This window comes from Tenrec ecaudatus, chromosome 2 (assembly GCF_050624435.1).
Source record: "Tenrec ecaudatus isolate mTenEca1 chromosome 2, mTenEca1.hap1, whole genome shotgun sequence".
Lineage (NCBI taxonomy): Eukaryota > Metazoa > Chordata > Mammalia > Afrosoricida > Tenrecidae > Tenrec > Tenrec ecaudatus.
The window spans coordinates 1,844,067-1,871,113 of NC_134531.1; positions in this window are offsets into that span (position 1 = coordinate 1,844,067).

The window sequence follows — 27,047 nt, forward strand, 5'->3', positions numbered from 1 at the left end:
CCACGATTTCTGTGCATGCACACCGGTGACATCAGCGGCCCTCTTCCAGCGAAACTCTCCTCCAGTGGCGTCAGCTCACAGCTCACTGTGTCCTGTCTTAGGTTGAGGCTCAAGAACAGGGGCCCAGTCCTGTGCCATCCGCCTGCCCTCACCACGGCTCCTGGGTTTGAGCTGAAAGGCTCAGGCCATTCCTTTCCCGAATTAGAGCTTCTTTCACCGCATGGGGCCTCTCTCCTCTGTCCTGCTATTAGTCAAAATCCGCCCCACTGCGATGGGTTGTATTTTTAAACAGCTGTTTTCTTTGCACAGGAGCTCTTTCTTGTGTTCACCCCTCAAGTGCCCAGAGGTGTAAAGGTTCAAAGTGTAACCTTGGATGTTTCCAGAGCATGGGTACCTGACTGGCATGAGCCAGCTCCAGCCTCAGCCCAGCCCCACCGCAGCACTGGCTCAGCCTTGCCCTCAGCCACAGCTCAGCCCAGCCCAGCTCCAGACCATCCAGCCCCAGCCCAGTCCAGTCCTGTCCCAGCTCAGCCCCAGTCCCAGCTCAGCCCAGGCCCAGCCCAGCCCAGGCCTAGCCCAATCCAATTCCAGCTCAGCTCCAGCCCTAACCCAGCCCAGCCCAAGCCCAGCCCAAGCCCAGTCCAGTCCATTCCAGCCAGCCAGCCAGCCAGCCAGGCCAGTCCAGTCCAGTCCAACTCCAGCTCAGCCCCAGCCCAGCCCCAGCCCCAGCCCAAGCCAGCCCCGTGGAGCTCTTTACTTCCTCAAGGGTTACAGTCTCAGAAACTCATCAGAGCAGTTCTACCTTTTCCTCCAGGGTCACTGTGAGTCAGTCTGGACTCAGTGTCAGAGTGTTTTGGTTGTTCCGGGTAGCTTTGAACTACCAACCCTTCCATGAGTGGCCAAGAGCCTAATGGTTGTGGCACCCAGGGCCCTGGTGGGTGCGAGGTAGCCCCTCTGAACGAGGCGGTTGTTCTTGTCGTAGGCAGCTGACAAGGAGGGGTGCAAGCTCTACACCGAGTCCGTCTGCGAGACCAGCTCCTTCATTTCATTCCTCTCCCTGCCCGGAGGTGCGCAGAGATGAGTGGGGACTGGCGAGCCCTGGCGAGCTGCTGCCCACCTGTGTGGGATGCTGTGAGATGTGCTGCCGGCCTCTATGCAGTCCCGGAGTGCTGGGCCTCAGAGAATAGATTCCCACTGGTGACCCCCACGCCCTGCATCATGAGGGCATGGCTTTCAGCTTCAATCAGGTGAGCAGGGCCGACTCACAGCATGGACTGGGTGCCTCCCTCCGCCTCAACACATGGCCGGGTCTGCCCAGGGATCACGAAGACATGTGAGACCCCAGCTGTGCCCAGCTGCACACACATGGTTTATGCTGGCAGGGAAAACTGCCAATGCCAGGCTCTGGCTGCCAGGCAGAAAAGCTACTGTGGCCCCATGAGTGTGTGAGGCAGAGGCCAAAGCACGGATGGATGAACTTGGGGCAATCAGAGGCAAGGAAATGCAGTACTCGCTAGCTCTTGGTGTACTGATCACCGGCCTGATCATCCTTACAGAACACTCAGGGATGGCCAAGTCTTCGTCGGGCCGTGGGGAGACACAGATCAAGATCGTCACTAATCAAGGGGGCCGTTCCCCAGAGAACATCTAGAAGGTTCATGAGGCCTCACCCTACCAGTCGACTTTGGATCATCACCATGCTCTAAAGGGTTAAGACTGTAAATCTTTAGGGGAGCGGTCAGTCTCATCTGTGTCCCACGAAGCAACTTGAAGGGTGGTCTGAACCACCCACCTTAAAGCTACCAAGCCAACACGTCCTCGGTGCCATCTGGGCCCTGGCCTCACAGCTCCAGACAAGGAGATGTCTTTTCCCCAGAAATCAAGTCAGGGTCTGAATGACCTAGTGTAATGTGTCAGGGCTGTCAAGCTGGATTCAACCCATACTGAACCCCGCCATCACCACCGCTGCCCCTACCCAGAACGAAACACCTCCTGGTCCTGAAGCTCACAAAATGAATGACAGTACACCTGTCAAGGCCTGGGAGCATTGACTTTCACCGAGATGGGAAACAAGAACCTCACTGCCACGGAGTCTATTCCAGCTCACAGTGACCCTGTAGGCAGGGCTGACCTGTCCCCGTGGGTTTCTGAGAATATAACTGTATTCTCCCAATGCGTGCCTGGTGGTTTCGAACTGCTGACCTGTGGTTAGCAGTCCATCGTGTAACCCACCACGCCACCCAGACTCCACTGATCGTCCCCTCATGAGTCTGCTGGTCTGCTGGACACCAGTAGAGTGCTCAAGCCTTCAGCCCAGGCACAGCTTGGAACTGTCCCTTCACTCCAGAAGACAGGGTCAGAGATGCTCCAGCCTGTCAGCACAGGCCACCCAGGATGTCCATTCAGCGTGCAGTAGAGCTAGAACCACCGGAAAAAGGGGGTGGAGCTCCAAGGAGAAGACAGAGCCCAGAGAGAGGGCGTGGGAGCAGGAGTGAAACCAGGGGTGCTTCCATGTAGTCCCTGCCACTGTGACTATGGAGGGAAGTAGCTAGTGAGACCACCAAGCCTCTCAGAGACCCTGAAGGCAGACAAGAGAGATATAGGAACTGGATGCATGAATCAGTGGATAGATGGATGCATGCATGGATGCATTGATGGATGGATGGATGGATGGATGGATGGATGGATGGATGGATGGATGCAGAGATGCATGGGTGGATGCATGCATGGATGCATGGATGGATGCATGCATGCAGGGATGCATGCATGATGGATGGATGATGGATGGATGGATAGAAAGATTCATGAATTGATGGAGGCATGCATGCATGGATGGATGGAAGGATGCATGCATGGATATATGGATGGAGTCATGGATATACAGATAGACAGACACATAACTATCAAACTATATGCTTTGGAAGAGATCTGCAGATGGAACCTGACACAAAGTAAGAATCATCTCTCTTGAAGCCCACCCTTAGGGGACTCATCTGTCGTCTTGCCTCCTCCCCCATGGCCATGTAGATAACCTGGTGTGGCAGGTATATAACAGGTGTGCACAGGTGAGGCAATCATCATTCATGGGCAGAATCCCCTCCTCCGTGTGGCGGACCAGCCAGGGCACCTCATGAGCAGCACACACAGGTGACGTATCTTGCTTGAATCCACAATCGACCCTCGTGGAGCAGGAGTCAGGAGATCATGCCCCATATTACATCAGCCACATAAGCCGCCTGAGATCTAATTAAAGTCTAAAGCACAAAGACGTCACCTTAAGGACTAAGATGCAGCTAACCCAGCCGACGGGACTTCTCATGGCCTCTTAGGTGCGCAAGAGCCAGGCATGCCTAAGGGGGATAGCACAGGAGCGGGTGCGTGTGAATGACGGTGTCACTGGGGCAGAGGACCACAGGCGGGCAGAGGAAGAAGTACTGCCAACATGGTCCTTCGAAGGAAGGATGGAGTTTGTTTTGTTAGGCCTTTCTACAGAGAACCAGATGAGATTTCTCCCGAGCAGCCACCGCCGTCACCGCAAGTCTGTGAACCTCTCCGCAGAATTTCCCTTGGCCACAAACTCACAAAGTCGTCTTTGAGCGCGAGCATTCAGCAAACAAGGGCAAAGGCGCCATAAGTGGGCGCCCGATTTCCAAAATGACTATGGCAATGCTGTGCCAGCTAGTGGGGAGACTCCCCGCTCTGCTCTCTGGACACAGACGGCAGCCCAAATTTAGAACTGAGGGGAACCTGTCCCCTGTTGGCAAAGCATTGCCCGCCAACCCCCAAAGGAATGGAGAGATTAGCCATCAACCTAGCTGGTGTGTGCGGTAGCTATATAATCGTTTGTCAGTTTGAGGATTGAGAGTGTAGGGGTGGAGTCCAGTTTGTCAATCAGATCATAGCCAATGAAGCCTCTGTGTTGGCATGGCCTTCTCCTGAGAATTTTGGGAAATCCGGTACTTCCTCCTTGGCGGTGGGAGAAACTTCTCTCTCTGCCACTCCCCAGGAGACATTGCAGCTGACAAGACACATGGAACCATGCTAGTGCCCTGAGCTGGAGAGGCCACATGGACCTACCCTGGGGCAGCCAGACCGCTGAAGCCGGAGGAGCCACATAGAGACCCCTGCCAGCACTGAGATGCTTACAGTGCCACTGGATCCAAAGACTTTCTACCCATTGGCCTGTGATCATCCTGCATTCGGTGTCATTGCATATGGTTCATGAGTCTGAAGAGGACTTTATAGATTGGTATTGGACATATGGTCTAGTATTGGACTTAAGGACTTGGATTGGACTGGGTTAGGATGTTTTCTCAATATTCAATTCCTCTTGTATATACACCTCTTCCTTATACACATTTGTGTGTCCATGGATTTGTTTGTCTAGTCTACCCAGACTGACACATGGTGTCGTCCTGAATTGTTTCAAAATCAAGTTAAAACTGATTCCAGTGAAACACCACATACCCATTAAACTACGACATTCTCGAAGGAATGAAGTGCATTCGAAATTTAAAGTAATGATAGTAATTCAGAAGTAGACGAAGGGAGATGGTGAGACTTCATCCTACGTACTCCAGGTCTGTTAGAAGGAAGGGCCGGTCCCTGGCGGAGGACGTCCTGCCCGGTAAAGCGGAGGAGCAGAGAGACAGGCAGCCGTCAGGGAGCGGGATGGCCAGAGCGGCTTCACCGCCGGCTCCAGTGAATCGACTGCGTGAAGGTGGCATGACCAGGTAGAGCGCCCTGCGGCTGAGCCTCAGGCTGCTGTGAGTCAGCACCGGCACACTTGCACTTTAACAGCCACGACACTGTGAGAATGAAGAGGTCAGTGCACACTCTCCCTCGCCCCCCAAAGCTCCTCACCCGTGCACGGCCGGCGCTGCTGTCAGCCTAGAGGCGGAGAAGAACATCAGCAACCCTACTTTAAAGGTATCCCTCCTTCCCAGGGAGCCTGGCCACGGTGTCAACTGAGCATACGACCAGCCCAGGGCGGGCGTGATACCAGCAAGCCAAGGGTGAGGGTGGGTCAGCGAGAGGGGATGTGGATGGAGGGTACACACCCAGGGGAAAGCAGGGGCCATGGTGGAGTGCCTCACTCGGTCCTTCCTTAACTCTGCTGACATCGCTGCTCAGCAGACTCCATGTCACATAAGACCCTTCTTCTGGGGGTGGGGCTGTGGTGGTGAGGGACCACCGAGTTGGTTCCAACCCCTGGTGACCCATGCACAACACTGGCCGCTCCTGCGTCATCCTGACAGCTGTTCCTATGGCTGTGCCCATTGTAGCCACGGTGGCCGCCACCTGATTGAGGGCCTTCCGCTTTTGCACGATCCCTGCAGTCTACCACGCAGGACGTCTGTGGTAGTTACATAATCTGGTGTCAATGTGGGACTTGAGAGAATTAAGAATATAGGGGTGCGTTTAGTCTGTCAGTCAGATCAGAGCCAATGAGGCCTCTGTGTGGGCATGACCTTCTCCTGAGAATTCTGAGAATTCGTGGATTTCCTCCTTGTTGGTGGGAGACAGACTCTCACTCCCTTGGAGCCTCTCTACTGACAATGCTCCCTCTCTGTGAGATGCTCGACTGACAAGACACATGGCAGTATGCCGAGAAACCTGGTGCCCTGGGAACTGGAGAAGCCACCTGGAGACCCCTGCCAGCACTGAGATGCTTACGCCACCACTGGAGCCACAAGACTTCCCACCCACTGGCCTGTGATCCTCCTGCATTCGGCGTCATTGCATGTGTTTCATGAGTCTGAAGAGGACTTTATAGATTGGTAGCAGACATATGGGCTAATATCAGACTTATGGACCTGATCTGGACTGGGCTGGGATGTTTTCTCAATATTCAATTGCTCTTTCTTATTCACGTATGAGTCTCCATGAATGTGTTTCTCTGGTCTTCCCGGACTCACACAATGCCTTTCTCCAGCGAGTGGTCTTTCCTGACAGTATGTCCAAAGAATGTGACAGTATGTCCAAAGAATGTGAGACGGGGTCTGGCCATCCTCGCCTCTGAGGAGCACACTGGGTACACTGCTTCCAAGACAGGGACTTCTCCTCCTATAGCGAGTGACCGTCTGGGGCCCTCACCGGGACACTTCCACCCTGTCCTGTGGGCTCACTGGGCGAGTCTGCTTTGGTTGGGATTGCACAAGTCAACGTGCCGCTTGCTCTGCAGCCGAGTTCAGAGTCAGGGGGCCCCTGGGTGGATGGAGGTGTGTCTTTATTGGGGGTGAAGGCTCTTCAGTGGGAAGGGGTGAGGAATAGACTGCTGCTCCTGCAGACACTGGGTGGCTCAGGGAGCATCTGTCCTCAGCTGCCCAAGGCTCACAGAGGCCACCGGAAGTAGGAGATTTCCTCTGCGGAGCAGGCACAAGTTGAAAGGGCACAAGGCGTGGTGGCTAGGGAGCAGCGGAAGGAGGGGCCCAAGCCCAGGGGCTTGGGGTAGAGGGGCCCCTCTGGGCCAACGAACTCTGGCCACAAAGCAGATGCGGAGTCCGAGACTCTGGGGCGCTTCCAAGAGTGCGTTTGTGCCCCATCCCCCACCCCCATCATGTGCAGAACCCAGCAGTCACAGTGCACACAGCTGAGTCCTTTGCCCCGTCGCTGGCGCCCCACGCCTGGGCCAGTGTTTCCCTCGGTGCCTCTGAATCAGACGGCATGGGGGAGAGAGGCAGGAACAATTCATTGCTGTCATCCATTCAGCCTCTAGTGGAGCCAATTCAGAAAGGAAAGGTTTCTGCTCTCCGTCCCAGCAGGAGCCTGACACATGACTGGCATCCCTGAGTCGCTGGCTCCCCGGCAGTCACACAGGCTCTGGGCAGACAAGGCCCCCTCGGGTGATACCCTGCTGGGATGCCAGCGGGATGTGGGGACAGGAGGGCTGGCCAAGGAGCCTGACATGAACCCTGCTCCATCCTCTGGTCACCGTGGTGTCGGGCAAGACCTCTCTGTCCCCCGCTGCCCTTGTGGCACAAAGAAACTGACACTCGATTATGATGAGGGAGAAGCCAAGCAGCCGGACCTGGAAGGATTTCAGCAGCGGCCAGTTTAGGGCTCTCGGGAAGCCTTTGGGCAGTCAACATTTAGTAAATGCTGTTATCTCTGCCCGAATCCGTGAGCGGGGAAAGTGGATAGCATGCCTTCAAGACAGAAGCTCAAGCCCACCCTGGGTGCCTCGGAAGACAGGCCCGGTGGCCTACTTCCAAAAATCCAGCCACTGACACCTCCGTGGACCTCAGTTATCCTGGGACAATCAAGGGGTCCCCGGAAACTGGAGTCCATCGGGGATGACTGGTACTTTGTCACTGGTGGGCTGATCTGTGGCCCCAGGCAAATATGTCCACCTGAGTGTCCAGAACCTGGAACCAATGTCATTGTAGATGCGACTACGTTAAGGATCTCGAGATGAGGCAAGGACTCTAGATTCTGGCCAGGCTGTAAATCCTAGGACTTATGGGGGAAAGGGAGGGTACGGTGGGGGATTTGAGACACACGGACTTGGGAAACAGCCATGGAGAGATGGAGGCGGAGGTTGGTGTGGTGGAACTACTGGCCAAGGAGTATGCAAAGTCAGTCAGGAGCCAACAGAAGACCAATCACCAGAAAAGGGCATCATGTGGGAAAGTTATTGATGATGTTGTTGTTGTTCTTGCTCTTTTTGTTCTTGTTTGGTGCCATCAAGTCAGTTCTGCACAGCAGAAGGAAACACTGCCCAGCCCTGCCCCCTCTTCACCATTGTTCCGGTGCCTGAGCACATTGTTACAGCCACCGGGTCAATCCATCTCACCGCCCCTCCACTCTACCAAGCACGATGTCCTTCTGCAGGGCCTGGTCTCTCCTGACCAGCTGTCCACAGTCTGTGAGAGGAAGTCTCGCCTCCTCGCCTCTGAGGAGCCCTCTGGCTCTGCTTCTTCGCAGACCGGTGGCCTTGCCCTGTGAGCAGTCCGCGGTACAGTCAACCTTCTCCCCCAGCGCCATTCTTCAAATGCACAGATGTCCCCTCAGTCTCCCTTACTCAGTGTCCAACACTCACCGTGGAGGGCTGGGAAAATGAGGAGCCCCTCCGTAGATGGACTGGCAGACACCAGGAGTGGGGTGCTGCGACAATGGGTTCCAACTGTATCAAAGGTGGTGGTGATGGCATAGGACCCCAAAGTCGCTGTGGATCAGAGCCGACCGGATAGCAACCGAAAACAAGGTGGGACGGACCAGTTAACCTGTGAAAGTGACCCTGGCGTCCTTGGCAGTCCTGCCCTGGCCCACCCAGCTTCTGCCTCCACGTGCCTCCCATAATCGTCCCGCTCCGGGACCACCAGCAGCCCCTGACTCTTCCCTGAGTCTGAGGAGCACCAAGCGTGTGAAGTCCTATCTGCCCCCTAACGGTGGTTAAGTGACCCTAGGAGGGGGGTGCCTGAACTGTCTGCTATCTCCCTGTCCATGCAAGAATCAACAGCACGTAGCCCTGTGGGGTGGCTGTGAACGCATGAAGTGAAGTTTATGCAGGGGTCCCTGTGCTTCAGCCGGCTGGGCTCGCCGCAGCTTTCAACACCCACGTTCAACGGGGGACTCTGGGCGTCACGAGGTCGGGCAGGTCCTCTGCTTACAAAGGGCTGCCCTCCTGAGCAGCACATCCGAGCACTTCAGCTCCACATCTCCCACCTTTCCTGGAGACCAACTGAAGAAAAGAAAGTGATTGTGGAACGCTTCCTGATCACCATCGTCACCCCCTTGACCACCTCCCATGGGCAAGGTGAGTGGAATTGGCTTGAGGAAGCCAGAAAGCAGAGTGAGTCGGAGCTCCGCCCCAGCTGTCAGTAAGGCAGGAGCAGGTGCACGTCCTCACAGAGCGAGCGCCAACGCGACCGGGGGCTTGTTCCCATGCAGAGCCACCAGAGGCCGGAAAGGAAGCGCCACACACCTCGGTCTCAAACAAAGCGGGAACGAAGCACTCGTCACGTCACTGCCGTTGACCCGATAGTGAAAGTCACAGCCATTCTCTTGCACTTTCATTTTCGTTGGATTCGGTATGCCCCTCTGGGTGATCTGACTGTCATTGTCAAGTGCGACCAAGTCGGTGCCGACTCACCGCAACCCTCTGCACAATGGAACGAGATGACACCGCCCCTGAGCCACCCTCGCCATTGGTGCTGCGCTTGGACCGGTTTTGCAGCTGCTGTGACCACCCATCTCTCTGTCCACCCCTCACTTAACCATCCTTTCTTCCCACTCTGACCTTCACACGGACGCGCTGCTGAAACCCTGGGCGATGGTGGTGATGTCTTAATGTGGCTCTTCTGTTCATGTGTGGTCATGCCCACCAAGTGTGAAACACCGGTGGGGGGTCAGCCACTTTGTGGCCATTGCCCTTTGTCTCAAAGATCTCTCCAAAGCACGAACAGACAGAGAACTCTGGGGCCACCAGTGGAGCTAATTGGGACCGCTGCTTCCTGCCTGAAGTGGCGCAGACAGCCGAGGGCATGCCACATGGAGGCCAGAGGCTGAGGCAAGGAGACCGTGGGACAGAACAAAGGAGCATTGCCGACACGCTGGGCCTGCGAGGCAGAGCGACGGGTGGATTTCCTGGCCCACCGAGGCAGAGGCCAGGGACCACCTGACTACAAGGCTGAGGACCACAGAGGCTTGGCTACTGACCGAGGAGAGGCCCTGCTGTGGACAAAAGACTATATCCTCAGTAATCCTGGATTGCCGGAGCCCATGAACTTCTTTCGGGAACCCTCAGAGTTAGGAGCACCGTGTGTGAGTCCTCCGTGATGCTGGCAACTGATCACCAAGCCCAGCCGAGAGGTGGAGTCCGCGGGAGGAATGGTTGGCATCAGAATGAGTTCACTGCCAAACCACTAAGAATCAACGAGGACCAGAAAAGTTGACGCAAATTCTTACCCAGCACACCAAGCATGGTGTTGTTCTTTGTTGAAGGCCATTAAGACTCAGCCGTGAAGCGGCTGAGAATTCTCATGAACTATGGGTCAGTGTTTCCTGATTTCTTCTGTGACTTAACGTTTTGAACAGACTGCCAAGAACAAGAAAGTACGCAAGGTCTGGAAAAACAGGTGGTTTAATTTTTCTCAAGGATGCCTGGCTTGGCAGAAGATAGAGTTGCTGTGTGTATCAAATGTGCTTGCTTAACAATGAGATAATTAGCCCCGGTTGTGTCTGCATGGATAAAAGGAGTATGTAGAATAAACTCGGTGCTTCAGTATTCACTGTTGCCCTCCCAATGATTTCTGTCTCTCTTTCTTCCTTAATCCTCACTCCCTCTTTCAGGGCTGTTCCACTCGTCGGCTGTCTCCGACAGTTCTTCTCCAAGAACGGGTCTCTCTTTGTGTGAGGCCAGGTTGACTAGAGAAACAAATCAGAGACTATCATGTATGTCTAAGAAAGAGTTTTATATGAAGAAGTATTTCTATACCAAGAACACATCCCAGCCCAGTCCAGCTCAAGTCCATAAGTCTGATCCTAGTCAGCAAGCCCTCTTGAGGATCCTGCAGCTACATGCAATGATGCAGAATGCAGGGACACCGCAGGTCGGTGGGTGCACTCGCATGGACCCAATGTCGGTGGAAACTTGGCGGGGCTCCAGCAGCTCTCAGGGTCAGTGAGCGGGAAGGGAAAGGCAGAGAGAGGAGGGTCTAGGGTCCTCCTCAGAAGAATGCCACGCCTCAAGGCAATGGCGTCAAGCTTTGAGCTGATTGAGAGGTTGGACTCCATCCCTACACTGTTACATGCCTTCACATTCCTGAAAACACGCCAGAAGTAGATGAGTTGTCTGTCCTATTGTCATCCTGCGGTGGCTGCAATGATGCAGTGATGCAGGAAGCTTTGCCATCATGAAGTTTCCGACTAAGGAAGGAATGGGAAGAAATCATAAACTGCGATAGTTTATTGTGCCAGCCTAGCCGATAAACACAAGTAGGAAACGATCAACTTTTATGGGGTGAGCCACTGGATGTTTAGAATTGAGGCTCTCGTACTGCTCCCTCCACCGGGATTGGATTTTATTATTCATAATCTTTGGATCATACAGGCTGGTGTGCTTATTCCATGTGGACTTACCTGACTCCTCACTTCGATGACTGTTTGTCTTGAGACAAGCCTTTAAAACCCCAGATGCTGTTTTTTCTAATAGTTGGACACCATCTGATTTCTGCACCACACTTGAACACAGCACCCATAACTTCAAGGTCTCCTCATGCAGTGAGTACCAAGCAGGCCATGTCACAAGAACTGGTTGCTCTCCTATGAGGGCTGTGATTAAGGGTAGCTCCAAACCCATTCTTAGAGCTGTGTCTTCCCTGTGGCCCGGGTTCACTTTAGAGACATACCCCCAATGAAATAAATGTCTTTCATGAAGGTCGGACCGGGACAAACTCAGCTTTTCTTTCATCTGAAAAAATGCCTTTATTTCATGTGTATTTTACAAAGACATTTATTTCCAAGCAGTATTGAATCCAGGTGCATCACTATTTCTGTCTGTGTGTTAAAGGTGTCATTCCATCATCTGATTCCCACCGTGGTCGTTGAAAACTGAGTGACATATCGCCCTTTTACCACGGGAGGCCTGTTTCTCTGATTTTCCCTCTCAATGCTCTCAAAGTTTTGCTTTGGTCGTTTTCAAATATTGTGGTAAATATATAGATATGCAACAGAATGCTGACATTTCAGCAATCTTCATAGGTACAGTTCAGTGACATGTGTTATATTTGACATTGTGTTGGTCCAGGTGGGCTAGAGAAACAATTCATAGATACACATCTGTGTATAAGAAAGAGCTTGATATACAAGAGCAATTGAAGATTGAGAAAACATCCCAGGCCAGTCCAGATCAAGTCCATCACTCCCATATTAGTCTATACATGTCCATTACCCGTCTATAAATTCCTCTTCAGATTCATGAAACACATGAAATGATGCTGAATAAAAGCAGGAAGATCACAGGCCAGTGGGTGGAAAATCTTGTGGATCCAGTGGTGTTGCAAGCATCTCGGTGCTGGCAGGGGACTCCATGTGGCTCCTCCAGCTCCAGGGATCTAGTGCAGCTCCGTGTGTCTTTTCAACAGGAATGTCTTGCAGGGAGTATGTGTGTCCCAACTCCAGAGAGCTACTTATCTCCTTAGCGTCTCCAGATGAGGTCATCAAGCAGCAACCGGATTGACAGGCTAAACTCCACCCCTTCACTCATAATAGTCTCAAAATTGGCACCAGATTATATCACTGCCACAGTCATGTTGTTCAAACCATCCTCCACTTCTGTCCCCAAATTACGTCATCATTCTTTACAGAAACTCAATGTCCCTAGACACCGGGTCCTCTGTTCTCTTCCCTCCTCCCTGTCTGCACCTGGTAACCATTAATAAATCTTGGTCTCTGTAAACATGCCTATTCCTTTTGTTTCTTTGCAGATTTGCTTTTGATGCATCCACAATGAGACCCAACAAGCTCCTTGATTATGGGACGCATGTCTTTAGTCAGTTTGGGAAAGCCTTGTCCTACCTTGCTTCTGCCTAATTCACTCTGTCTCCTTCTGGGACAGTGTGGTGCTTATCTGTTTCTCAATTTACCAGTATGCTTTCAATCGTCTGTCTTTCTGTACTCCATCCCCGATGTTTGCCAATATCCCTGTTGCAGTACCTAGGCCAGGCCCTAGAGACGAGCTCCATGCTTGGTATAGTTCAGTGGAACAAAAGACCTTGAACAAGATGGCTTGACACAGGGGCTGCAACACGGGCTCAAATGTAGCCACAAATGGGAGGAGGGCCCAACATTAGGCAGTGCGTTGTTTTGCTGAAAATAGAGTCGCCATGACTTGATGGCGCCAAACAACAATATGAACAAGAGCAGTAGCAGTTGACTAGGTCTCTCTCTGATGAGTCTCGTTTGCATCCCCGCAGCATGTAAGCCAAAACAGTACCACAAACTGCCAACCGCGCGGTGCCGGGTAAGAGAGATGAAGCTGGAGCGCTTAAGACAGACTTTTGCAAGACCTCATAGCACATACCCTTCTCAACCCCACAGACACCCACTGCACACATGGACCTTTCCAGGTGGTATACTGACCACTTCCGTGAGAAGAGATCATAAATACACTCAATACTAGCAGTCAAAACAAGGCCTGGTGCTCGTGGATTGGAAGACTCAATATAGTAAAATGTCAGTTCTGCCCAAGGCACTATATAAGTTTAATGCCATCCCAATACAAATACCATCATCTTTCTTCAAAGAATTGGAAAACCTGATTACCAACTTCATATGGAGAGGGAAGAAGCACAGAATTAGCAGAGAATTCCTCAAGAAAAAGGACAGAGTGGGAGGGTTTGCTTTACCTGACTTTTTTACAGCCACAGTGGTCAAAACAGTCTGGTGTTGGTATTATGACAGATACTCAGACCAAGGGAAAAAAACTGAAAACCCAGAAATAAAATCATTAGCATACAGACAACTGGTCTTTGGTAAAGGCCCAAAAAATATCAAATGGGAAGGAGATGCCCTCTTCAACAAGTGGTGCTGAAAAAAATGGATATATACCTGCAGAAAAAATGAAGCAAGACCCTTACCTCACTCCATGTACAAGAATAAATTCAAGGTGGATCACAGACCTCGAGGTAAAACCCCAAACTGTTAGGGCCATCAATGAGGAAACTGGGACAAACCTGAGAATTTTGACTCAGGGAATACATACATGGGTTCTCAGAAATAGGGAAGACACAAATACAGATGAGTCAGAAATGGACAAGTGGGATGTACTGAAGATAAAACACCTGTGTACATCGAAAGATTTCACCAAGAGAGTAATAAGAGAGTCCACAGACTGGGAAAGCATCTTTAGCAATGACACATTACTAAAATCTACAGCACCCTGCTAGCTTCCAAAAAGAAAAAATCTAATTGCCCACTGTGGAGGTGGGCAGAGGACCTGAACAGAAGTGTCACAGAGCCTGAAACCCGAATGGCCGATAAGCATATGAGAAAATGTTCCCGATCATAGCCATAAAAAATGCAAATTAAAACAACTATGAGATACCACCTAATACCCTCAAAGATATAGCCCAATTCAAAAAAACCAGAGAGCAATAAGTGCTGGAGGGGCTGTGGGGAGACAGGAACTCTCATCCACTGCGGGTGGACCTGTACGTATGTACAGCCACTATGGAAATCCATTTGGTGATTTCTCAAACAGATGGAAATGGAGTTACCATACGACCCAGCAATCCCTCTACTGGACATATACCCAGAAGAGGCAAGAAACAAACCACTAACAGACATCTGTGCTCCAATGTTCATTGCGGCACAATTCACAACTACAAGGAGTTGGAAACAACCCAAATTTCCATCAACAGATGAATGGATTAAAAAACTGTGGTACATACATACAATGGAGTACTATGCACCCCTAAAATGCAGCGATGAACGCATGAAGCACATTGCCGCATGGGAAGAACTGGAGGAAAGCATGGTAAATGAAGTAAGTCAAGCACAAAAGTACAAGTGCAACGTGAGTCCACTGAGGTAAGCTTAAAAAAAATAAAACGAGGCATAAAGGGAAAAATTACTATACACATACATCCCTGGGGTGAGGTCCATCAACTATGGCAGTGGCCAGACCAAATCCAGGAATACATACAGCAGCCAACTAAATAAGAGGGGAAAGAAAGAAAAAAATGTCATTGGGGAAGTTGTGGGGAGTAGGGTACTAACCCACCCAAGGGGAGGGTATTGCTTATATCTCCACAGGAGAGGGAGAGAGAGACCAGGCTTCAACCTGATGCACCAAGATGTGAATACAACATACCAGCATGGACCAGGGAACCAATAGAGAGGTCTGCGGGGCCAGCCCCAATCCCAACTATGTGGACACCACCCTCCTCCTCAGAAGAATGCACTTCAGAGGACAGCATTGGGGCTACAGCTTGGGGAGAGGGCCATGTTGGAGTAGAGCACACGGAAAAAATGCAAAGGGATGGAGAGGGAGAAGAGGACATCCACCAAGCCCTAAGGACAATGCTCCTGCTCAGAGCAGACAATGCATGGGGAGGACCATAGGGCTGGCCCCACCAAGGGACATGGTGTCCTGCACTGAACCATGAAGCTGTGGGGGCAGCACTGGAGACAGAGTGCAGGATAGTGCACAGTCTGGCCCCATCACGCTGGGGCGAGGCACTGGGGGCATGCAGCAGGGCAGCAGGGGAGCAGAGTGATGAACCCCGGGGAATACCAAAACTAGACTTGGGAGACAGTGTGGCACCCCATCAGACTCAACTGGAAAATTCTCACAAAGGTCAACAAACAAACTATTTATAGGCTTTTCCATTTTTGTCAGTGGCTTTCTTTTTGTCATTGTTATTTTGTGTTTGTTTTTTGCTGCTGTTGTTATTGTTTTGTTGGTTTTGACTTCCTTTGTTGTTTTATTTGACTTTGCCTGGTTTTTGCACTTATTAATGTATCTGCATGTCTATCTAGGTAAGATAGGTGGGATAAATAATTCAAAGATAAAAAGAATGGGAAAATCGTTCCAGGGGGATACGGGTCTGCCCAAAGTTCTAGCGGCAGTCGTGCAAATAGAATGAGGGAGCGCAGCAGAGTTTAACCTCAGGAAAGGTGTGCACCAGTGCTGCGTCCTCTCACCACACTCAATCAGTCTGTGTGCGGAGTACATCGTCAGAGAAGCTGGATTCTATGAGGAAGGGTGTGGCATCGGGACTGGAGGAAGGATTACGAACAAACTGTGGAATGCAGATGATGCAAGTTTGCTTGCTGAACATGAGGAGGAATTGAAGCGCTTGCTGATGAAGATCAAAGATTGCAGCCTTCAGGATGGGGTACAGCTCCATGTAAAGAAGACCAACATCCTCAACCTGCACCAACAGGTGATAACATTGTGAGAAACGGAGAATTGATCCAAGTTATCAAAGATTTCATGTTGCCGAATCCACACCCAATGCTCATGGAAAGAGCAATCAAGAAACCAAACGATTTATTACATTGGACAAATATACTGCACAAAACTCCTTTGAAGTGTTGAAAGGCAAGGAGTTTGCTTTGAGGACTAAAGTGTGCTTGACCCAAACCACGGTGTTTTCCATTGCCTCACACATATGTGAAAGTTGGAGGTTGAATAAGGCAAACTGTGTTTGAACTTGTGGTGCTGGGGAAGTGCACTGGAGTGTCATGGACTGCCCAAAGAACAAACGGGTGACTCTGGGAAGAGGTACAGCCAGAATGCTCCTTAGAGACAAGGATGGTGAGACTTCGTTTCAGGTACTTTGGACCTTATCAGGAGGGACCAGTCCCTGGAGAAGGACCGCATGCTTGGTAAAGCAGAAGGGGAATGAAAAGGTAGACGACCCTGGTGACCTGGACTGACACAGTGGCTGCAACAGGGCTCACACATGAGAACAATCGTGAGGATGGCACATGACGGGGAGGGGTCGTTCTGTTGTACATCGGGGTGTTATGAATTGTAACCAAATGGACAGCATCTAATCGTTGACCCTGCAGGAAACAAGGGGTGCATTTACGTGAAAATAAGATTCATCCACATCTACTGTGGGTGGTTCTCTCTGGCCTCCATCCAGGGCAGCTTACACAGTCCATCCAAGTCTACTGAGGGCCTCTCTACCCCTCTGCACACCCAGTGACATCGTGCCTGGAGCCTGCAATGAGACATGGAGGGAGAGTTGACACCACAAGGAACTGGCCCTTGTGGTCCCGGAGAGCCACTACTGGGCTCTGCCCACCCACCACTGTGCATTGAGTTACCCCTGAAGCTGCGTCCCCTGACTTAAACCACTCACAGACTGAGATTCCCCATCACCTGTGAGAAAGAGCAGCTTCAGCGAGCGCCCGTCACGTCTCCCTCTCAGTGCATCTCTCACATGCGTTTGATCCACATGGCCCTGTACTGGGCATTGCTGTTTTCACAGGTTAACTTTTCCTACTTTATTTTAATGGTTTGTTGGACTTCTACTGGGCATTATAAATATGAGCTGTTTTATTAAACCTCAAACTCAATCTGTGCTGCCTGAGAGCCCCCACAGTGCCCAGACTCTTTCTCTGCGTGCATCAAACCTTTGATGGCATTTGTTGAATACGTGAAAGTAAAATTAATGTCTAGGTGGGCTTAATGGAAAGATAGCGGCAAATCTGACTCTCCAGGGATCAAGCCTAGGAGTCTTGATTTCCAAGGTACCAGGTATGGTGCATTAGTTCAAACGAAGTGGGACCTAGGAGCTTCAGAAATGTGATCAAGAAGCACAAGACTCCACATCCAGAAAACAGAAAGGAGAAGCAATGGCGCCTGTAGCCAGTACAGAATGAGCTTGTTTGCAGAACACCAACCCAAATGAAGGACCACGTATGGGGCCCAATGAGAACATACTTGGGAAGCATCCTCCAAATGCCACACCTTCTTGCTGCCCTTATTTTTCATTTCTTTACTGGTGAGCTTAATGATTATCGATAACATAGTCAAAAAAAATCCCGGGGGAATAAAAAGGCACATTCAGGAAAGCAAGAACAAACCCAGCATAAAACCAAAACAAAAACAAGGGAGGCAATGTCAAATGGTACACAGACTCTACAAGAAGAAATGGGAAGATATTATTCATATATTAGCATGCGCCTGAGAGTAATGTTTCACTCTGGGACCAATTACTGCAAGGAAGGAGATGGAAATTAGGAGCCATCAACTATTTTTTAAAACAAAAAAAAGCATTCCACAAGTATAATTAGAGGAGATTTACATGAACCGAGAAAGCAGTTTCTAATGAAGGGATAGAGAACAAAGAAGGTCTTGAATAAAAAACAAAATAGAGACTTTAAGGAAGAAACCAGCAAATCTTGTGCAAAAGTTTACCAGGTGTTGACACTGGAGCACTTGGTCGCCTCTGCGCTGGGTGTGGCCTCCAGAGATAAGAAGGTGTCTCCTTGGCAAGGAACCAAGCTCCCGGGCAGCCAAGGTGTCTTATCACTGCTGGTGTCCTCTATGGTGACAGGAACAACTCCCAGCACACACTGAAAGTGTCCAAGACACCTAACCATGGTCTCTGTGCCCCCCCCCACCCCACCCCCAGTGCCTGTTTCTGCTAGACTCCTTCCACTGTCTTCCCAGCAGGAGAGGACATCCCTAGGGCAAGATCTGAAACACCCTTTCCAGTTTTTCCCCCATGCATAACTATCTCCTCTTAAAAAAAAAAACAACAAAAAACCTTCCCAAAGGAAACAGAGGAAAGAACTAGGTGGCAAAGGACATTTATAGAGGTCTAAATACAAGCATGGACATATGTAAATATATTCATATATGATGATGGGGAAATAGATCCATGTGCATATATATTTATAGGTTTAGTACCAAGGTAGCAGATGGACATTGGCCCTCTACTCAAGTCCTCCCTCAACACAAGAATGCTTTGTTCTAATAGCCTGGCATTCTGTGATGCTCACCTTCCCAACATGATCTCGCAAGGCAAAATGGGTGCATAAGCAAATGTGGTGAAGAAAGCTGATGGTGCCTGGCTATCAAAAGATCTTGTCGGAGGGCTTCTGGGAAGGTGGCAAATGAGTGACACTTACCAGAGGGACTCCACAGAAGTCATCCCAGGAGAGTCACTAAGAAGGAAATTCAACACTCCTGGATCTCAGGAGGAGCACCATAAAGATAAGTAGGCATAGATCCACAAGGTTTTGAGGGGCTGGGGGCTTTTGACTTACCACAGTGGAGGCCGGCTAGAGTGTAACCTTAGCCCTGCCACTGTATCAACCGGAGCCAGGAGCATTTGGAACCGGCACAGGGGCTGTATCTGAACACAGCCATAGCTTGCCACCATCTCGGGACAGGGATTAAACCCTTGCAGCCCCATGGGCAGGGATCTGGGCTCAGCTATAGTGTTACTTTGTTTCCCTCTCTTCTCTCTATCCCCCCACAGTCTCAGTGGGCTTAGTTTTTTTTTCTCTCTTCTATGTCTCCTCCCTGTTCTCTCACACTCCACTGCCAACCTCCAGACCACTCCCCTTATGCCTACCCCTCACCCAGTTAGGTGAGCTCCACCCTGTGCAACATAGCCCAAGGCTGGGGAAAGCCCAGCTGACCTCCACCAGGGGATAATCCGCCCAACTTCTTACTGGGAAATTCCTGCCTGGGTGGCTGAGAAAGCTCTTATTTTCCTTCTTTTGTTCCACATAACTGAGGGAACTTCCTCCCCCCTACCTTAGTGCCTCATGCAGCCTAAGGCAGCTCAGCCAACACTCGCCAACATTCCAAGCTGCTGTAGGAACCTCTGCCCAATATCCGCAGTGCTCTACCTGGCCAAGTCAATTCTTCCCACCATTTGCGTTGTTCTTCACCAAAACAGGCAACCCATCAGCCTTCTGGGGCACTCACCTGAGAGGGAAGCCACAGGAGGATAAAGTGGTAAGCTAATTACATAGTGAAATTAGCTTTGGAAATTCAAAGAAGCATTCCTACAAGTCTCCGAGAGAAAGCCTGTGCTCTTCGACTCCCTGAAAAATTATACCTGGCTCCTCTAAAACAACACAGTGCAAACAGCCATCAGCCCCACTAGTTCAACGAAAAAAGAAGGAGAAACAAAAGGCAATGGCAGGAGATGTCCTGAACTTAACGACATGCATAGAAGAAGCAGACATTGTGCTGCCAAAGAAAGAAATTTTCAGAATGCTGCTTGGAGTCATTCAAGATATGAAGGAAACAATACAGGGAAAGGATGAAATGATAGAGGGGATAAAGTCTACACACCAAAGGGAAATACAAGAACTTAGGGAGGAGATAACAAAAACCAGTAGCAGACTCATGGACCTCGAGAATTGACTGGAGGAAGCGGACGACAGCCAAGCAGACTTTAACAAATGCGAACAAAAATCTAATAAGATCATCAGAGAAACTAAAGAAAACCTAAGAGCTATGCCTATTGCTATGAAGATGCACAACATTAGAATTATTTGATTACTGGAGGAAGACACAACAAAGAATTCATCTGCAACAATAGTGAGAGAATTTTTGGAGGAAAACTTCCCCAGCTTAATGTAAGAAAACCAGGCAACCATTCAGGAGGCTGAAAGAACACCAGCTAGACTGAATCCCAACATGAAGTCACCAAGGCACATATTAGTTACACTATCCAACTTTGAGGAAATGGAGAAAAACATGAGAGCAGCTTGGGAAAAACAAGCAATCATATATAAAGGTTCCCAAATAAGAATATGCTCAGACCTATCAGCAGAAACTATGAAGAAGAGGAGAGTGGAGTAATGTATTCCAAAAATTAAAGGACAACGCAAACCAAACAATACTCTACCCAGCCAAACTATCGATCAAGATAGATAGAGAAGTAAGAGTCTTCCCAGACAATGAAAAATGTAAGGAATATGTTAGAAGAAACCCAACCCTACAAAAGATCCTTGCTGATCCAGTATGGGCAAAAGAACAACACTCACAAAGCATAAATAAGAAACCACCACATAGAACAACCTCACCCAGAGGACAACAAAGAGAAAACAGACCCCAAGATAGCATTAACTTAAGGTTGGAAAGAAGTCAAGAATGATACACACACACATGCAAACACACTAATAAGAAAGGAAGGTAGGAAAACACCCAATGCAAACGGTATAAGATGACATCACAGAGTCCACAGATGGAGAGGATAACCCTGAATATCAATGGACTGAATTCAGGCATTAAAAGACTGAGGCTAACAGACTGTCTTAGAAAGCATAACACATCAATCTGCTGCCTACAGGAGACACAGCTCAAGACTTCAGACAAAAATAGGCTGTGAATCAAAGGCTGGAGAAAGGTATACCAAGCAAACAGCAATTCAAAAAAAGCAGGGGTTGCAATCCTAATCTCGGATAAAATTCACCTCAAAGTGCAAGCCATAAAAAGAGATAAGGAGGGGCATTATATAATGCTCAAGGGAATGGTAGACAAAGAACCACTAAGCATTGCCACCATATATCCCCCGAATGAGAGATGGGTTAATGTTAGACTTGTGGGCTTGGGCAGCACTGGGTTGGTATGTTTTCTTGGTATGCACGTAACCTTTATATAAAACTCTCTTATACATGACTTTCTGTGGATTTATTTCTCTAAAGTGCCAAGACTAACACAGAGTGCATATTGGCACAGATCAGAGAAGACATTAGGAAATTTCTAGAACCCAACGAGAATGAGAACACGATGTACCAAAACTTATGGGACACAGCAAAGGCAGTTATCAGAGGAAGTTCCATTGCAATACATGCACACCGGAAAAAGGAAGAGAGACTCATGATTGATATGTTGGCACAAATTTTACAACTAGAGCAGAGTCAGCAGGACAATCTAACTAATAGCAAAAGAAAATAAATAATAAAAATCAGGGCTGAGATTCAGGAGAGGGAAAATAGGAAAACTATGGGGAAAAAACAATGCTGATAAAAGTTGGTTCTTTGAAAGGATAAACAGAATCGACCAACTACTGGCAAACCTAAGAAAGGAGGGAATAAATTTCAATAGCAAGAATGAGGGATGAAAGAGGGGACACTACAACAGACCCTAGTAAAATCAAAAGGATAATTACACAGTATTATGAATTCTTGGAAAAACAATCCCTCCCTAGACTATCCCCAAAGGACATCAAGAATCTCAACAGACCCATAGCAGTAGAAGAAATAGACAAGAGTATCAAGGGGTTATCAACAAAAAAATCCCCTGGACCAGATGGCTTCACAGGAAAATTCTACCAAGCAATTAGGGAAGAACTAACACCAATCCTGCGCAAACTATGTATGTTTCAGTACATAGAAAAAGATGGCAAACTTCCAAATTCTTTCTATGAAACTAGTATAACTCTGATACCAAAACCGGGCAAGTATCTCACAAGAATCGAGAACTACAGACTTCAATATCTCTAATGAACATCAATGCAAAATCCTTAACAAAATACTGGCCAATAGAATGCAACAGTATATAAAACAAATAATTCACAATGACCAAGTGGTATTCATTGCAGGGATCCAGGGGTGGTTCAACATACGAAAGACCATTAGTATTATTCGTCACATTGATTAAAAAACTATAAGGACCACGTGATGATATCGATGGATGCAGAAAAGCATTCTACAACATCCAACACAAATTCCTGTTTAAGACACTTGAGAAGATAGGAATGGGAGGAAAATTCCTCAAGACAATACAAGCTATATATGAAAAACCAACAGCCAACATGGTACTCAATGGAAAAAAGACTAACAGAATCCCACTGAAAAAGGGGACCAGACAAAGATGCTCCTTGTCCCCACTCTTATTTGATACCGTGCTGGAAGTTTTAGCTAACAGCATAAGGCAAAGAAAAGACATCAAAGGTGTTCGTCTGGGGAAGAAGGAGTTGAAACTATCATTATTTGTAGATGATATGATTTTATATATGGAAAATCCTATAAGCTCCACAAGGGGAATACTGGAAGCAATAGAGGAGCTTGGCAGAGTGGCAGGATACAAGATCAACAAACAGAAGTCCATCGGACTGTCATACACATGAGATAAGACCACAGAAGAGGAGATCAAAAAGGTGGTACCCTTCACAATAGCCAAACACAAATTGAAATATCTAGGGATATACCTGACTAAAGAACAAAAGATCTATATGAGGAAAACTACAGAACACTATAACAAGAAACCAAGAGCAACCTCAACAAATGGAAGAATATCCCATGTTCATGGATTGCAAGACTCAATATAGTAGAGATGGAAGTTCTGCCCAAGGCACTATATAAGTTTAATGCCATCCCAATACAATTACACTCATCTTTCTTCAAAGAAATGGAAAAACTGATGACCAACTTCATATGGAGAGGGAAGAAGCACAGGATTAGCAGAGAACTCCTCAAGAAGAAGGACACCGTGGGAGGGCTTGCTTTACCTGACTTTGGCACATACTATGCAGCCACCGTTGTCAAAACTGCATGCTATTGGTACAATGACAGACACTCAGACCAATGGAAAAGAACTGAAAACCCAGAAATAAAATCAACAGCATACAGACAACTGATCTTTGATAAGGGCCCAAAAAGTATCCAATGGGAAGCAGATGCCCTATTTAACAAGTGGTACTGGAAAAAAAACTGATAGCTACCTGCAAAAAAATGAAGCAAGACCCTTATTTCACTCCATGCACAAGAATAAATTCAAGGTTGATCACAGACTTTAAAGTTAAGCCCCAAACTATTAGGGCCATGAGATAGTTTATTGTGCCAGCCTGGCCGATAAACACAAGTGGGATTAATTGAAGGGCGGAGAGATAAATGGCTCGGTGAGCCTCACCTTTCTTTTCTCTCACTGTTTGATCATCAGACCAGTGTGCGGCTACCTAGCTTGTTCTGTGCCTCAATTTACAGGCTACGCTACCTGTGGGACGCCTAGCCTGTGGACTGTGTCACTGTAAGTTGAGGTCCCTTTAAGACCACACGATTGGAATTTACATCTCTGGATCTGAGGACTGACAGTTGGTGACATGGACGACGGTTGGTGACCTGCCTTGCTGTTTGCTGCCTGGGTATATATAGCCCAGCTCTCTCTACAGAAAGGGACTCAACTAGAAAACACTCCTAAAAGCCAACAAACATTCCTTGAACTAACTCCAGGCTTTTCTTTCTTGTTGTGTTTTCTTTTGGGTTTTTTGTCATTGGCTTGTTGTTGTTTTGTTTTATTTTGTTGCTTAGTTTTGCTGTCTTGTTTTTGTGCCTGTTATTCTCTCCGCAGGTCTGTCTAAATAAGACAGGCTAGATGAACAATCTTGGGGAGAAGACAACAAGACAGACATTTCTGGGGGGACATAGGAGAGGGAACGGTGGCGGAAATGAAGTGGTGTTAACTCAGGGAACAGGGAACAACAAGTGATCCAAAGCAGTGGTGAGGAGGGTTTAGGAGGCCTGGTAGGGCATGACCAAGGGTAATGTAACCGAGAAGAATTACTGAAATCCAAATGAAGGCTGAGCATGATAGTGGGACAAGAGGAAAGTAAAAGGAAATGGAGGAAAGAGCTAGGAGGCATAGGACATTTATAGAGGTCTAAATAAAGTCATATGCATATCAAATATATTTATATATGAGGATGTGGAAATAGATCTATGTGCATACATGTATAGGTTTAGTATTAAGGTAACAGATGGACATTGGGCCTCTACACAAATACACCCTCAATGCAAGAATACTTTGTTCTACTAAAGTGACATTTCATGATGCTCACCTTCCCAACACAATCACTGAAGACAAATGGGTGCATAAGCAAATGTGGTGAAGAAAGCTCCTTCTGCCGGGTTATCAAAAGATATAGCATCTGGGGTCTTAAAGGCTTGAAGGTAAACAAGCGACCATCTAACTCAGAAGCAACGAAGCCAACATGGTAGAAGAACATCAGCCTGTGTGATCACAAGGTGCCAAAGGGATCAGTTATCAGGCATCAAAGAACAAAAAAATCATATCATTTTGTGCTCACCTCCCTGATATGATCGCTGAAGACAAATAGGTGCATAAGCAAATGTGGTGAAGGGGAAGGTAGGGGGAGAAAGGGAGAACCAATCACAATGATCTACACATAACCCCCTCCCAGGGGAATGGACAACAGAAAAGTGAGTGAAAGGAGACGTTGGGCAGTGTAAGATATGACAAAATAATTTATAAATTATCAAGGGTTCATGAGGGAGGGAAGGAGAAAAGGAGGGAGGAAGGGAGGAGGAGGGAGGGGGAAAATGAGAAGCTGATACCAAGGACTCCAGTAGAAACAAATGTTTTGAGAATGATGATGGCAACATATGTACAAATGTGCTTGACACAATGGATGGATGGATTGTGATAGAGTTGTATGAGCCCCCAATAAAATGACTTTTTTTTAAAAAATCTCCCTGATTGTGGTTATTAATATTCCTCAAAACTATATTTAGATGAAAATACCTAAATGAACCCTCTCTCTCTCTCTCTCTCTCTCTCTCTCTCTCTCTCTCTCTCTCTCTCTCTCTCTCTCTCTCTCTCTCTCTAAAAGGAGCACTGCTGTAGAGTCCAGCATCTCTAGAGGGTAGAGGAGCAATGTTTCCACAGGTACTGTGAGAACTTGATGGGCAGAAAACACACCCTGAACCTCAGCCTCTTGCCTCGGGGACTCTGCTCAAGCTTCCACTGTATCTCACCTCTCCCTCTCCTTTGGCTTTCTTGTGACATCTGCTTCCCCTCAGAGGCTACAGGGAAATCCTCAGAATCTCTCCCCCAGGCCAGCTGGGCTTTGGCGCTCACTGTCTCCACCAAGAAGAAGTCGTGGCATCAAATTGACTCCGACTTACAGAGGCGTTGGAGGACCATCAAGCTGGTATCTTTGTGGAAGCAGACGGCCGCTTGTTTCTCCCGTGGAGCGGCTGGTGAATTTGAACTGCGCTGTTTGAGTTAGCGGCCACGTGCTTGAATCAATGTCTCAATAACCTCAGGACCCCTCATTGCACTACAAACTGTGAAATCGGTCCCCACAACATCTCAGACAACTCCATCTCTAGGACATCGTGTTAGGACCCTCATTTCGCCTCCCGTCAAAGGCCAGTGTAAAAGGCCTAGCCCTGGCAGTTGTGAGTATGGTCCTGATTAGAACCAGGCACTATATTGAATGATGTTAATGGGATTGTCATGGAGAAGGCTGGGTCCTAGACCTTACCACTTCTGATGAACAGCTAACAGAGCGTAATAGCCAGGGAGACACATGCAGGGGAAGACCGTGTCATCAGAAAAGGCAGGGATGACTGCCAGACTCCAGCAGTGGGCTCCAGTCTGCTCCGTGAGACCCTGATGTGGACTCCTCGCTTCCAGAACTCCTTGCTCTCACTCCTGCGGTGCTGCTGGTTAGGGCAGCATGGGGAAACAACGACACTCCATATTTGGATCACCCACGGGAAACCCCACACACATCTCCAACAACTCCACAGCCTCACCAGCCGAAACAGGAACGGGCTCCTCTCTTGCTGAACCTTCCCAAACTGACCATCATCACAAAGAGCCTTCAACCAGTCCCAGACCTCAGGTCTCAACCACCTAGAAATACGTGTTCATCTCCTCCTCTGCCCCCTTGTCCAGCCTCTTTAAAGATATAATATTTATGAGAGGGGGTCGCTTGTAGGCACCCCACCCTTTACTTCACACACACACACACACACACACACACACACACACATCTCCAGATAAGACACAAAGAAAAGGAGACGGCAAGAGACAAAATGGAGCAATGGGACCTCTTAAAAATTCAATACTCTGATGTGTCAGTGGACTTCATCCACAAAATGAGGAGACAGCCTACAGACTGGGAGGAAGAGTGAGGGGAGAGGATCATCTATTCATAAATATGCAATATACCCAGTTAAAAGAATTCCTACACCTTCACACAAAGGCAAGAAGCCCATTGAAACATGGAGAAAATATTTGAAAGGGCACTTGACCAAAGAGGACATTGAAGTGGTCTACAGGCACATAAAAGATGCTCCACATCATTCAGACTCAAAACTCATCGCCATCAAATCAATTCCAACTCATTGTGACTCTACAGGCCAGGATCAACTGCCCTTGGGAATTTTTTTAAAAATCATTTTATTGAGGACTCATACAATTCTTATCACAATCCATATATACATCCATTGTGTCAAGCCCATTTGTACATTTGTTGCCATCATCATTCTCAAAACATTTTCTTTCTGCTTGAGGCCTGGGTATCAGCTCCTCATTTCCCCCTTCCCTCCCCCACCTTCCCTCCCTCACAAGCCCTTGATAATTTATAAATTATTATTATTTTGTCATATCTCACACTGTCTGATGGCTCCCTTCATTCACTTCTCTGTTGTCTGTCCCCCAGGAAGGGGGTCATATGTAGATCATTGTGATTGGTTCTCCCTTTCTCCCCCATCCTCCCCTTACCCTCCTGTTATCACCACTCTCATTATTGGTCCTGAGGGGTTTATCTGTCCTGCATTCCCTGTGTTTCTAGCTCTGATCTGTACCC